Source organism: Mercenaria mercenaria, chromosome 7, assembly GCF_021730395.1.
Source record: "Mercenaria mercenaria strain notata chromosome 7, MADL_Memer_1, whole genome shotgun sequence".
In the NCBI taxonomy this organism is placed as follows: domain Eukaryota; kingdom Metazoa; phylum Mollusca; class Bivalvia; order Venerida; family Veneridae; genus Mercenaria; species Mercenaria mercenaria.
The window spans coordinates 34,262,459-34,276,848 of NC_069367.1; the positions used below are offsets into that span (position 1 = coordinate 34,262,459).

The 14,390-nt window shown below is 35.9% G+C and overlaps 1 protein-coding gene across 1 annotated transcript in view; it reads right to left on the bottom strand.

Moving 5' to 3' along the window:
• The window catches only part of LOC123555947 (FERM, ARHGEF and pleckstrin domain-containing protein 1-like), a 137,335-nt gene extending 124,323 nt beyond the window's left edge, over positions 1 to 13,012 (bottom strand). Inside the window, exon 1 of the mRNA XM_053547095.1 lies at positions 12,895 to 13,012. The gene's annotated coding sequence lies outside the window, so the exon portion shown is untranslated. The remainder of the gene's footprint in view (positions 1 to 12,894) is intronic.
• Positions 13,013 to 14,390: the final 1,378 nt, after the last annotated feature.

Genomic DNA, 14,390 nt, shown 5'->3' on the forward strand with positions numbered 1-14,390 from the left:
TGCCAAGTAATATTAAAATCCCTTCATGGATGACAGAGTTATGGACTGGACACGAAATTGCGGACGGACGGACGGACGGACAGACGGACGGACGGACAGACGGAATGACGGAAAAGCGCATTCCTATAGTCCCCGAAACTGGTTTTCAACCAGTAGGGGACTAATAAGTTTTAAAGCTATATGCCTTTAATTGATGGCTGTATGTACTTGCATGCAAAAACTTAACCAAGGTGTGACGCCGACGCCGACACCAGGGTGAGTAGAATAGCTAGACTATTCTTCGAATAGTCGAGCTAAAAAGGGCCGTAACTCCAGTAAATTTAATCAGACATGACAGTTCTGAAGATATGCATATGAGTTCTTCATGTTAACTATGTATACCATCTTCCATTTCATTTGGACAGAAACTGTAGGAGTTGACTTCACAATACACTGATGTAGTTGTAATAATTCAAAGACCAATAAAGGGCCCCGACTCCAGAAAAAAATCATCCCAGTAACACGCACATGTCCACTTCATGTAACACTTGATGAAGTACACGTTCACCAAGTTTCATAACAGATACGGTGGAAACTGTATGAGTCAAATACACAATGCTCTGATGTAACTGTAATATTCAAAAGTCAAAAAAGGGCTGTAACTCCAGAAAAGTAAATCAGAGAATATGCATATGTTCACTTCATGCTGATGAGGAATCTCAGGTTTCATTTCAGATGGAAGGAAAATTTAAGAGAAGTTGAGTACACAAGGAAGTGTGACAGATAGACAGACTGAAAGGTGGGATGAGCAGTTCAAAAACTTTATGCCTTCAAGGTCCTGACAATTGTGTATTAGATAAAAACCTTGAATAATAATAATAATAATAATGTACATATCTTGCATGACTCATATCCAGAATACAATATTATGACCTATTTGTTTCCTTACATGAAAACATCTTCTGCAGTACATACTGCTGGTCATGTGCTTTCACTTGCAATTAGTATTGCAAGTTTTATCCAAATGCAGACAGCTGTTTATTTCATTTAGCAGCCAAACCATTTCTCTCTCTTGGTCAGTATGCACAATGTATCCAAGTGTCACAGGAAGTTTATAGGTCTTCCAGTATTCAGGCTAGAAGTTCAAATGAAGAATTTCAAAGTGAAAATACATTAAGCTAAAGCTTTTACTTCTCTTCTGAGAATCAAAACGTGAACAAGTGCAAAAAGGTTATGTGATTTTCAAGCAGACTTCAAAGATATAAATGTCTGCACAGAAGTAAATGTCAAAAACAATAGTTCTTAAAGCTGATAAGCAGCAAAAAATGTAACAAAGGAAAGGACCATAACTTATTCAACTGTCAGCTCAATTTACTTCATTTAATATTTATATACTAAGTAATACTGTAAACTTAGAAATGATTTTGTGCTTATCTAAGTTAGCGAAATTTGCAAGGACAGATATATTCACAAACTTAAATAGTCGCGTAATCATCACCACCTAAATATATTGCTATAATTAATATTACTACTAACTAAAACATTGATAGTTGCAAAGATGTCAACTGACAGAAAGACATGAAATTTTGACACTGCAAATATTTTTTAGTTTACAGTATTAAGAGTTCATGAAAACAAACTCTAAATATTCTGCTAACAAAGGAAAGAAACAAATTACTGCTAAAACTGATAGAACCTAACTGTTTGAGGTCATTAATTAGGACTAAGCTATGTACTATTACTTTGTTTAAGGATAAATATGTTTAAACACATTTTTTTCGCTCTCAGAATTGAAATCTATTAAATCCACTTGTCATTTAACAGAACCCCTCTTTTTATCGAAAAAAAAACAACATTGGATCTTTGTATAAAATATCCTACATTATGTATTAACTGAAAACCATAACTTCTGGCTTGAATCAACCAGTGTCCCATGGCACCAATACTGTTAGTGAGACTGCCTCTATCACAAAATGCTTTTAGCTTGCATGTTAAATATTCATGCTTCAGTTTCTATCCACTTCTCGAGCTCCGCATTTACAGGAAAATGCATCATTAGACTGGTTATTGCTGTGAATTCTAACTCTTCATGTATTCTATATTAATATGCGACTTTTTATATTCACTAAACTTATGAACAAGAGGTGCCAAAACTTGTCTCATAGCAAGTGAAATACTGATGATGAAAAACTGTACAAAGCTTCAAAGTTGTAGTATTTCAAGAAAAGAGGGTATACACAAGAAATACCTTTTTTGCTACTTAAAGATTAAAACAGCCATAATTCTGACAAAATGCAAGTAACATTTACAGTTCTTGCCCTACTTAGGCGTAAAAAAAAAAAAACTGTTTGTTTCTGGTATCCCGACCTACTCTAAATTTTTGGCCCAACCCTAAATGTTTTTATGGTCTTGGAAAATATTTTTTTCAACTTTTAAACAAAAAGTTGCAAAACTTCACATTTTATGCTTTAAACATATTCAGTGATGTTAGAAATCAACTTACTGCTGCTCTAAAGGCATAACCCCCTTATTTGTATTCATTTTTTGACATAAAAATAATTTCCGAAAAGTCTCACTTAATAAAAAAAAAATTCAGATCCTATTTTTTTTTACCATGTTACTGGAAACAAAGATTTTTTTTTAGGCCTTATCAAAAAAATTCAAAGCTATAGCTCTTACAATATTCAAGAAAAATGGACACACAGAACATAAAGGGTCATTCTAAGAAACTGAAAGTCAGAATTGTAATTCTTGGTCTACGTATTTGCCTAATAATGATAAACTACTGTACAAAGTTTTACTGCTACTACTCGTATAGTAGTCCAGTAAACAAAAATTTCAACCAAGAAATCTCAGTTTTCTAAGTACAAATATGGCTATAATTAATCAATTCTGACAAAATGCATGCCAGTGTTATGTTTCTTAGTCTACTTACTCATTTAATGATGAAAAACAGGATTGCAAAGTTTCAAAGCTATATTATGTCTTACAGTATTTACGTAAAGAGGGCCTTAACAAGATTTTTTTACCAAAATATCACAATTTCTAAGTGCAAAAAGGGCCCCAATTCAAGCAACATGCATGTGAGAGTTACAGTTCTTGGCCTACCTACTCTTATGATAGTGGTAAACAAAGCATACAAAGTTTAAAACCTATAGCTCTCACAGTTCTACAGAAAAAGTGGACTAAACAAAAATCTTAACCAACCCTATGTAAGTATCGACAATAACTTGTAGATTTTGTCAACAATCAGACAAGCCAATAAAGATATGCCTTCTTGTGCCCCTGTGAAAGCCTAACAACAGACGGGCAAGTGCAACCACTTACAAGTTGTCCCGCAAAATTCAAAACCACACATCATAACTCATTACAAATATTTTTTAATGAACTACATTTCAGCAGTGTCCCGTAGCAAGAATTTAATTACGTCAAATGTACTGATACTTATATTCTAATCTAAATACATGTATAACATACTCATGGAGGCAAACTTAAGTCAAAGCAGACAAGGCATTGCTGAACAGACCTGCCATTTGGGGACTTTTGGTTCAAACATGTTACACCAGCCTGAGCACAATTTACACAACATAAGACACAAATTTCATGTTTTTCCCCAATTTTTTTAAAGAATATACAAACCCTGACATCTGTTTTAATTCCTCAATAATCCTTTGGCAAGTTCTGTATCAGGTCATTTGGAAGAAATTTTCAATTTAATCCACAAAGCGTATTTCCAATTATTTTATGAATCAAAATAAAAAAAAGTTTTCCAAAAGCATCAACACACTGGCATTAACAATTAAAAAAGTCATTAATACATCATCCTATAGAATTTCTAAAGAAAAAAAAAATCAGATAACAATTAAATGAATTCGCCTTTAGAAAACTGTGGCTGGAACGAAACAAGAACATGCGATTGCTACAAACTGATGTGAGTATTGATCCCTGCTGTCACTCGCGCTACAGTCACAGTTGTAGAAACGGTCTCAATATTGTAATTAAAAGAAGCAAATATGCTGAATTTGGCTTCAATTTCTAAAATTAGAAAGAAAAACATATTATTCCTTATGAAATATTGGTGAAAAAGCCAAGCAACACTGAACTGACTTCAATAATCTGGAAGCATTCATAATTCCGGCATCAATTTTCAACATAGTGGTAATATAAAACTTCTTTTTCTGGATCACTTTTTGTACAAATTGATATGGTCCATAGGGAAATAGCAGCCTTAGAAAGTCACTGTAGAAAGTTAATATAAACAGATGTCCATATTTCCTCATAAACATGTAGATCTTTGTTTCATTTTGTGCACTATATCAAATGCTTATAAATGGCTTACAAATCTGACATTTCTTCATTTTGTGCTTTATATCAAATGCTTATAAATGGCTTACAAATCTTACATCTTTATATAATATGCCAGAGTTTTGCTGAGGCTGCATTTTTGCGCCATTGGCGCGAAAAAAATATGAATGGCGCACCATAAAACGTGTCGGTGGGCCTTTGGCGCGCCAGAAAATCTAAAAATCAAACCCAATAATGATCGCTAGTTTGCCAGTCTAATACACAGTAGATAGACATACCTCCAGGGGACATCACTGCAATGGATTTGAAAAAGTAATGTGTTGTGATAATTGCACCATCACTGTATCAAAATGGCGACCACACCGAAAGGAAAAGCGATTTTGCACGAATTTTTCAGTCCTGCCCCCAAGGAAATGAACCAGACTTTAGTTACATCGGCGAAAGATACAAATGAAAATGATACATTGAACAAAAGCGACGATTCAACTATTAAAGACAGTGCTGAACATTAAACAACAACCTCAGAATCACAGAGTGATCTGATCCCCACCCAGTCAAGTAATTTAAGTAAACCGAAAACAATGGTAAAAAAGTAGAGTAAAACATCTGACAAACGGAGCTTTCATAAGAACTTGTTGGTTGAGTATACATGGTTAAGTTGTAAGGAAAAATAGAATTAATGACATGAACTTTGTGTATTTAAAGAATAAGAAAAGTAAAGTTTTTTTAAATTTGTAAAATTTGAATGGCCCAAAAAGTTTCAGAATGGCCACATGTTTTCAGGGTAGATGGGCCATGGGCCCATTCTGCTGAAAACCTCAGCAGAACTCTGATATGCTTGTAACTGGCTTGCAAATATGACATTTCAAGTTTTCAGCCAAGCATTGTCATTTTATTCGAAATCGGAGTGCCAAACTGCCACATTGTATGACAATCTGAGCAAATTAATTTCAAAACACTCTACTTAATTGAATAGTAACAGTCAAATTATTCAAGGGCCATAACTTAAGTCCAAAACTGAATAGATATTAACCTTGACCTAGATTTGACAGAGATACATAATCTACATGTATAGCATACAAGTATGGTAATAAGTTCATTTTCTAAGTAAATAAGCTAACAAAAGCACATGATGCAATGAAGCAAATGTCATTCATACACAGACAAATATTTGTCTTTATTATGAAAACAAATTATTGTAATATGTCTAAAGCCATTACGATATTCCACTCAATAGTGACAGTGCAAGTTACTATTGTAAAATTCCGGTAAGTTTGTAAATTAATATCTGGTTACTTGAAAAGACTAAAAAATCAAACTTATGCTTTATTCCATGTTATAAACTTGAGGTTCTATCTCTTACTGATGCAATAAAAAACAAAACTGCACAGAAAAAAAATTGCTGAGATATTTACTGGTACCAGTATTCAGAAGTCTAGTCATTACATCCTACATGACCTCTGAATATTTAAAAGAAGAGCACCATAATTAGTGTTAATTAGTGTTGCTAGGAAAAACAATTACCTCAGAATTAGAAGAAAACAAGTGAAAGGAAATATTCAATTAGTATTGCCTGCCAACAACCAGCAACTTTTTTGGCCACTCTGGAAAAAGAGTCTGGGTCCATACAAATTGGGAACAATCAGGGCATGCAACACTTAATTTGTAACTTAACCCTTACCCTGCTAACTTAAATAATGAACTTGTCCATCAGTACCATTAACTGTTAAAAGAGGTGCTTACCAAAATTATACTGACTGAATGGGGAACAGTGCAGATCTTGATCAGACTGCATGGATGTGCAGGCTTATTATGATCTACAATGGTTGCAAAGGCAGAGTCAATCGTGTCCAGCATTATAAGGGTTAAGACAACAAAAATGTTTGTATCTACAATTTGTTTCTTCAGGAGATTTAGTGTGATCAATTTTTGCTTACATGTATCTGATAAATATGCTTTTTTTCTGGTCCCTTGGTATTGGGACACTGGTCACAAGACTCATTTTCACAAAAGTCTATATAATTACCATTCACCTAGATATAAGAAGCGAGGGACATCAATTACCATACCCATAGCCAAACCTAAACATGGACTACATATTGGTAGAAATTGTCCATTTTCAACTGGTCACGACTGTTATCACATGTATGGTATGACATGCCTTCGGGCTTTGACTTATGAGTTGTATATTCGACACTCCTATTCTCGCCATCCCTGAATTGCCCTGGCCAGATGTTCTAAAAGCAACTTAATAAACATGCCAGTAAGTCTCACAGACTTAATGTATTCAAAAACACTACCATGTGCCACTCCATCTTTAGTATAAAAGCGATGTCACTTAAAATAAGCGAAAACCAATGATAGCTTTGGATGTAAAACATGTGACGCACTTTATTAGAAGGATTATTTAGCTTCGTCTTCTATATCTGATGACATGGCAGCTAAAATAATTTTAAAATTTAATTAAGTTTCATAGATCTGTTATTGTCAAAGAAATGAAAATCATGTCTTCACAGACTACCAGTATATAAAAAAAGCCAGATATTTAATGAAACTAGATGCATTGTCCATAGAACACTGCTACTGTACATGGTTTCATGACTAGATGAAATATTTTTAAGATAACTGCAACTGCAACAAAAACTTTTAAAGACTTTGTGTGTCTGTTTAAATTTATAACTTAAGACTTATTAAGTCAAACACCATAAAAATCTGGTCTGGCTCTGTCAGATCCACACTAGACCAGTGCACAACTTCCATGCTAAATAACAATGCTATCAGGTTTGCTGACTCTGGGTCAAAATACTTTATGAGATATGCAAAACATAACCCGCAACGACGGTGACGACCTAACATGTCCAATACCTAAAAACCAAACCACAAATGTATTTATGTCCTGTGACGCTATCGTCACAGCTTTTACATATACATGTATGTATATTTTGGTAATCCAAGTTTCGTAATAAATAACAAGATAATAAGACTAATAAAATCTAATTTTCTTTTTCTCTGTGAAGGACAAAAATTATGTATTCTGTGACATGTGTTGTTTTTCTTGACCTTGAAATCAAGACAACACTGTCATGGCCCATGGGGTAACTACACATTAATAATTACCCATGACGGCATCGTCACGTGTTTTCAGATAATGGTTTGAATGATGTTAATTTGGTGTTTATGCAGCCTACAGAAAATAAACAGTGCATGTCTTTAACTTTAGTTTATTTTCACATGAAATCTTATGAAACTAGAACTGTCACAGGAGTGACTCATACCCCCACCATACGATCTTGTCACAGAAGAATGGCAACCATAAGGAATCTTAAAAATACTTTGGAGTACTTCATCCTGGGCTTCCACATATAAGTAATACTAGTATAATACTAGTATAGTAATACTAGTAAATATATTAAATCTCTAATATTAGAGATACACTAAAAGTGAATACAAAAAAGTGTCTTACCGACCCATGTTACCACGGAAAAATGTTTTTACTTTTTACATAGGACTTATAATAAAAAAGTTAGAAAAATACCTGAAATATTGAAAATCTAAAAATAGGATTTCTAAAAATAGACTAATTCCTGGAACTTAAGGGGAAGAAACTCAGTACAAAGGTTAAAAAAAGGTTACTTCCCTTTGGCTTTAAGCCAATCAGAATGAGATATAGTGAAAATACATCAAAATTAACCTTCAATTCTAGGTAAAAGGAAACACAATTCAAGAAAAATAGTGTCAGAGTTATGCACCTTGTGTCACATGATGTGGGTGATGAGGTGGAACATCTATTTTAAGTCTGAATCAAATCCATTCAGTAGTAATTGAGATATAGTGAAAATACATCAAGATTAACCTTAAATTCTAAGTAAAAAGGGGCATAATTCATGAAAAATTGGTGTAAGAATTATGCATCTTGTGTCACATGATGTGGGTGATGAGGTGGAACATCTGTTTTAAGTTTGAATCAAATCCATTTTGTAATAATTGAGATATAGTGAAAATACATCAAAATCAACCTTAAATTTAAAGTAAAAGGGGACATAATTCATAAAAAATTTATGTCAGAGTTAAGCACCTTATGTCACATCATCTGGGTGATGAGGTGGAACAACTATTTTAAGTTTGAATCAAATCCATTTAGTAATAACTGAGATATAGTGAAAATACAACAAAATTAACCTTAAATTCTAAGTAAAAGGGGACATAATTCATGAAAACTTGGTGTCAGAGTTATGCACCTTGTGTCACATGATGTGGCCACATGATGTGGGTGATGAGGTGGAACATCTATTTTAAGTTTGAATCAAATCCATTCAGTAGTAACTGAGATAAAGTGAAAATACATCAAAATCAACCTTAAATTCTAAGTAAAAAGGGGCATAATTCATAAAAAAATGGTGTCAGAGTTATGCACCTTATGTCACATGATGTGGGTGATGAGGTGGAACATCTATTTTAAGTTTGAATCAAATCCATTTAGTAATAACTGAGATATAGTGAAAATACAACAAAATTAACCTTAAATTCTAAGTAAAAGGGGACATAATTCATGAAAACTTGGTTTCAAGAGTTATGCACCTTGTGTCACATGATGTGGGTGATAAGGTGGAACATGTATTTTAAGTTTGAATCAAATCCATTTGGTAATAACTGAGATAATAGATTTCGGGACGCGACAAAACTGACTCCTATATACCCCCCTCAAACATGTTTGGTGGGGGTATAACTAGAGCTATCACTAAAGGTGATGAATGTACCCCGATACCAACTGACACAGTACATTGCAATCTGACGCACACAAGATTGCATACTTATGTGGACTTTATTATGTACATAGACTGTATGTATATATAGTATAGCAACAAAAAACAAAGTCCACAACTCTGCAGAATATTTATCTAAAAGAACTTAACATGACCATGTACAACTAGGGTTGGTACTGATCACTTATGTGAAGTTTCATTAAACTGTGTGCAAGGGTTCGGAAGATTAATCGCACACAAGGCTGCATATGCAAACTGTATGTATATAGTATATAGCAAAAAACAATCTCCCATAACTGTGCAGAATTTTTTTCTGAAAGAACCTAACATGCACCATGCACAACTAGGGACAAATAAAAAAAATAATGTGGTTTTGTCAGTGAAACTGTTTTGAGTTTTTATTACAGCCGTGATATAAAATGTATCAATGAACCTAAATGTATAATACATAAACGTCTCACTGATCTACATATTCTACTTTCGATTTGAATGTACTTTTGTTTTGAACCTGCACCGGAAAAACGGTTGTGCATACAACTTACTTCCTACACTGCTTGCAGAAAGCAAAACTAGGTCCATTGTCTGCTTTTCTAAGTAAAGGAAATTCCAGTTCCCACGCGTTGTTATATTTTGACGAATAATTCTTTTTTTTTCCAGCATCTTCATGTTTTTTTTTTAGTGTCGGTCAAGGTCAAGTGCGCGAATGGTTCTAATTTTTTTCCGACAATGCAATGTCCACGAATAGCATAAATAGTAACCAGTCTAGGGCTGTCATTGATTGGGTCTTTGGCATATCGACGATACCGATATATCGGATGACAAATATCGACGATACATCGATATATCGATTATTAAGTTAGACTAACAACCTATTTACCCTTACAGAAGCAAGCCTCTGTGGCGTACATGCTGCGTATTTGCTGTGTATATGCCGCGAACACAGTAGTACGCCAGAGGAGTACATTTTACATACACCGCATGCCGCGTACATGCCGCGTACTATTTCGACGAGTACACAGCATGTACGCAGGAGGTCACTAGTACACTTCAAGTACGCAGCACAGACTCTGAAAATTTAAGGAGTACACTGCATGTACACAGGAGAGACTTGTACAAGAAAATAGTACACTGCATGTACACTGCAGATACTTCGAAATTTATAACACTTATATTTAGTTGCATTAAAGTTGTTTCCCCTTGATGCAGTTACGCCATTTTCTTTAGATGTTTACCAAATTACATGCTACAAAAACTGATTTATTTCATTGAAAAGTGGATGAAGAAAAGCATACTAATTTATTTGATAACATCAATCTACATTATTTTGGTAAGGGTAAATACTTATTGATGCATGTCACTTATCTTTTTTCTGTTTTTTTCTGTCCAAATGATCAGCATTTGCATAAGAAAGTTGGTGGGGTAAGGAATTTACATTATCACAGCAGTTTCGCCACAAGAGTACACAGCATGTATGCAGCAGGAGTACACAGCATGTACGCCGCAGGACTCTGGCCAGGAGTACACTGAATGTACGCCGCAGGAGTACACAGCATGTACGCCGCAGGGGTAGTACACCGCAGGCTCATTTGCATGTGAAAAGTGTATGTGCCGCGTACATGCTGCGTACTATTTCCCGCATACTAAATTCCTCCAGCGTACATCCTGTGTACTATGTAGTCCACAGCATATACGCAGCAAGTAGTACGCGGCAGAGCTCATTTGCATGTCAAAAGTGTACTACAAACGTACTATCGGTGTATGTGCGGTGTATATCCTGCGTACTATTTAAAGCCACATTTCAGTACACATCATGTACGCATCATATACGCTGTATGTACACAGCAAGAGTACGCAGCAGGCCTTTTTCTTCTGTAAGGGTATTCATGCGCATGCTATATACCTTCTTGTTAATGTTTAGTTTTATTGCCTACTTTTCATATTACTGTTTGATAGTGTTGTATTTGTATCTATGAAATAAATAAGATAAATGAAAATTAATAAAATCTTTCATAGATCTTTATTGTGCTTTCACTCCTCTTTTGCATTTATCCTACTTTACAACTTAGTGATTTTATAATACCAGGCACTGGAGTCGGGTTTCAACAGCTAAAATTCTGCATTTCTCTTCCACAGATATCTATTTATTTATTAAATTAATTAATGATTTATTTATTTACATGTTTTTATTTATTTGTTAGCCTGTTTCATACCCTGCGTAATTTTTACCTTGCACTTACATTCGGTGCTGGCACTGCATGATTTTCTTTTCTTTTTTATTCTTCTGCCCAAGTTTTCGATGGGCCCTCAAATTTGTAGTGTTTGACTGTTTGTTGTACTGCAAGACATGTTTAAGCAACACCCTTGTTTCTAGGAACACAAACAAAGCTTTTCTTTCCGTCTTTTGACTCTTTTTCCACTATTTAAACTGGTGACGGCTTCCTCTTCGGCCAACTTTGATTGTTATTGTTACGGGCACTAGCTAAATTCTGTACCTTTTCTTGAGTGATCAGCTATACGCGAACAAGTAAAAAGCCGAGCTTGGCGTAGAAAGAGTATATACACTATGTTTTACATGCACAAACAACGGAGCGACCTTTCAAGACAGGACAACGTAACTTTATGATAACAGATTCGGAAGTTGAGCCCTTTTTACTTCTACCCATACAGGTAGTGCCGGCTAGTGGGAAAAGACTGCTACGGTACAGGTTTAGACATGACCTTTTTGACAACTTCCGTTACTTACGGCACATTTTTGCAGGCAGAAAAAGTTGTTTTAGAGGGTCTGAGTGTTTATCTAGACAGTTTTTTTTCTCTCTGTAAAATATCGATTTTTGAAAATGGGAATCGATAATCGATCGACCAAAAAATATCGTTGATACATCGATATCGTTTCTATCGATGACAGCCCTAAACAAGTCAGTCAATATTGATGATTTACGTAATTGGCTCGTTGTCATACGGAAATTATCGCATCAATTTGATTGGTACAATCTCTCTCGGGAAGCTTCGGTTAAAGCAAAAACTGGCCAGAACCAGTTTCGGCAGGTCCGTTACGTAATCAGTACATTGAAAATGACACTTGACATGTGTTTTCTGTTTATTGTTGTCTCATCCTGTCTTAAAATAACTATGCCAGATGCCAAATGAGAGAAAATAAGTGGTCCACAAATTTTTTGGTCTGATTTTTTTAGAAAGCGTGAGAAAATGCTACGAGTTCGTTAAGTCATGATCAAACCTTGAATTCGTGAGAATCATGATTCAAGCGTCAGACTTGACAGGTATGAGACAGCTATTTAGATACAAGGGAATCCGGGTACCAGACCCTAGCTCTTTTTTAATTGACCCCTTGGTTCTTTAACGTGACCAGTGTATAGCACCGATACACGCAAGGATTACCTGGGTTTCTGACCAGTACACGTCTAGTTGAAAACTCCTGAGGCATCTGTCGGGGATCTAACCCTGGACCTCTGGATTAGAAACCAGTGTGCAAACCGCTGAGCTATCAGTCCACCCATATTAAATGTAGACAAAAAGTATATAAGTGGGCAGTCCAACAGAGGACACTTTCCATTTTGTAAGGACAAAGGGAAAGAACTCTTTAATCTACAGAAATGTGAATTTACAAATTCCAAAGCATCAAAAGATAAACACATGACGACTACTATAACAACTGTTCTGAAATTCTAATTCATATAATAATTTCAACATGAATGAATAATTTCAAAGATCATTCAGCAGAGTCGGGCATAAATGCCATTTGCCTAATTTTTCAGCGTGACTGAAAGTTTGGTAAAGTAACACAAATTTTAAGCAGTCTTCTTAGATCAAGAAAGTGTGCACAACAAACCTGAAAGGTTTTTATTCTAAAACGTTTGTATTCCGCCGATAAAATGGGTAAAATTAAGTCAATTTAGTTTTTCACTTTTCACAGGAAATAGCTCTTTCATCTGTCGGTGCGTGTTTTCCACTTATTGTAATAACGACTACAAAATCCAAGGCGTAGAACTACTAAATAATTAATCGAAACTGATGCGAACGCGCACGAAAAGCGAACTAAATTACTTCATTCCCGATGTATGTTTTAATGCTTATACAGTGGTACAAATACGGACTGCCCTATTTTTATGAACGGCTATGGAAAAATGAATATTGGAAATGGTTATCTACCATCTTCTTTAATATGAAATAAGGCAATGCCTCAATCAGAAATCCTTACAGTCCATAAGTTTGCCCAGTAATATGCGGGTTTTTTTTGTATCAATTTAAAGGTAGATTTTGGAATAGAGAAACAATACAATGGTGGACGCATTGGTCAAGAGGGCTAAGACGCTTTCCTACGGAGGTGAATGCCCCGGGTTCGATTCCTGGCTACTCCCATTGCGGTTTGTCCTTGGGCAAGGCACTTTATCACGATTGCCTCAGTCGACCCAGCTGTAAATGGGTACCGGCAAATTGCTGGGGGTAAGGTATAATTGATTTTAACTTTTCCAAGGCGTTCGATAAAGAACCCCATCGACGTCTGTCGGCCAAACATGACCAGTATGAGATCAGGGGCAAGACTCGGATGGATAAATAGCTTCCTCGCTAACAACAATAGGTCGTACTTGAAGGGGAGACCAGTGACATCAGGCGTCCCACAAGGGACAGTACAAGGACCTCTCCTGTTTTTGGTCTACATCAGTAACTTACCAGAGAGAGAGAGAGAGAGAGAGAGAGTCAAGTCTACAGCACGCCTCTTTGCCGACGACTGCCTTCTCTACAGAACGATCAGCTCGGACAAAGATAGCAAGGTACTTCAAGAAGACCTCGACCAACTACAGGAGTGGGAACGGGAATGGTTGATGGCGTTCAACCCCGACAAGTGCGAGATGATTCGCATCACTAACAAGCGAAATATCATAGATGCCTCATATTTCATCCATGGCCAAACACTAAAGCAGACGGATAAGGCGAAGTATTTGGGCGTTACACTCGACAATACTCTATCCTGGAACAGTCACATCGACAACACAGCCAAGAAGGCCAACACAACAACAGCCTTCCTACGTAGGAATATATCACATTGACCACATGACATCAAGGCAACTTGCTACAAATCATTGGTCCGACCTCAGCTCGAGTATGCCTCGTCAGTATGGGACCCCCACACCCTGTCCAACATCAACAAGCTCGGGAAAGTCCAAAGGAGGGCAGCCCGGTCATGTACTGGTAACTACAGACACACCAGCAGCGTTACCGCCATGGTGCAAAAGTTGAACTGGGAGACACCAGCATCCCGTCGTCAACAAACCAAGGCAGTAATGATGTACCGGGTCATCAATTACTTGGTGGACATCCGAGCCC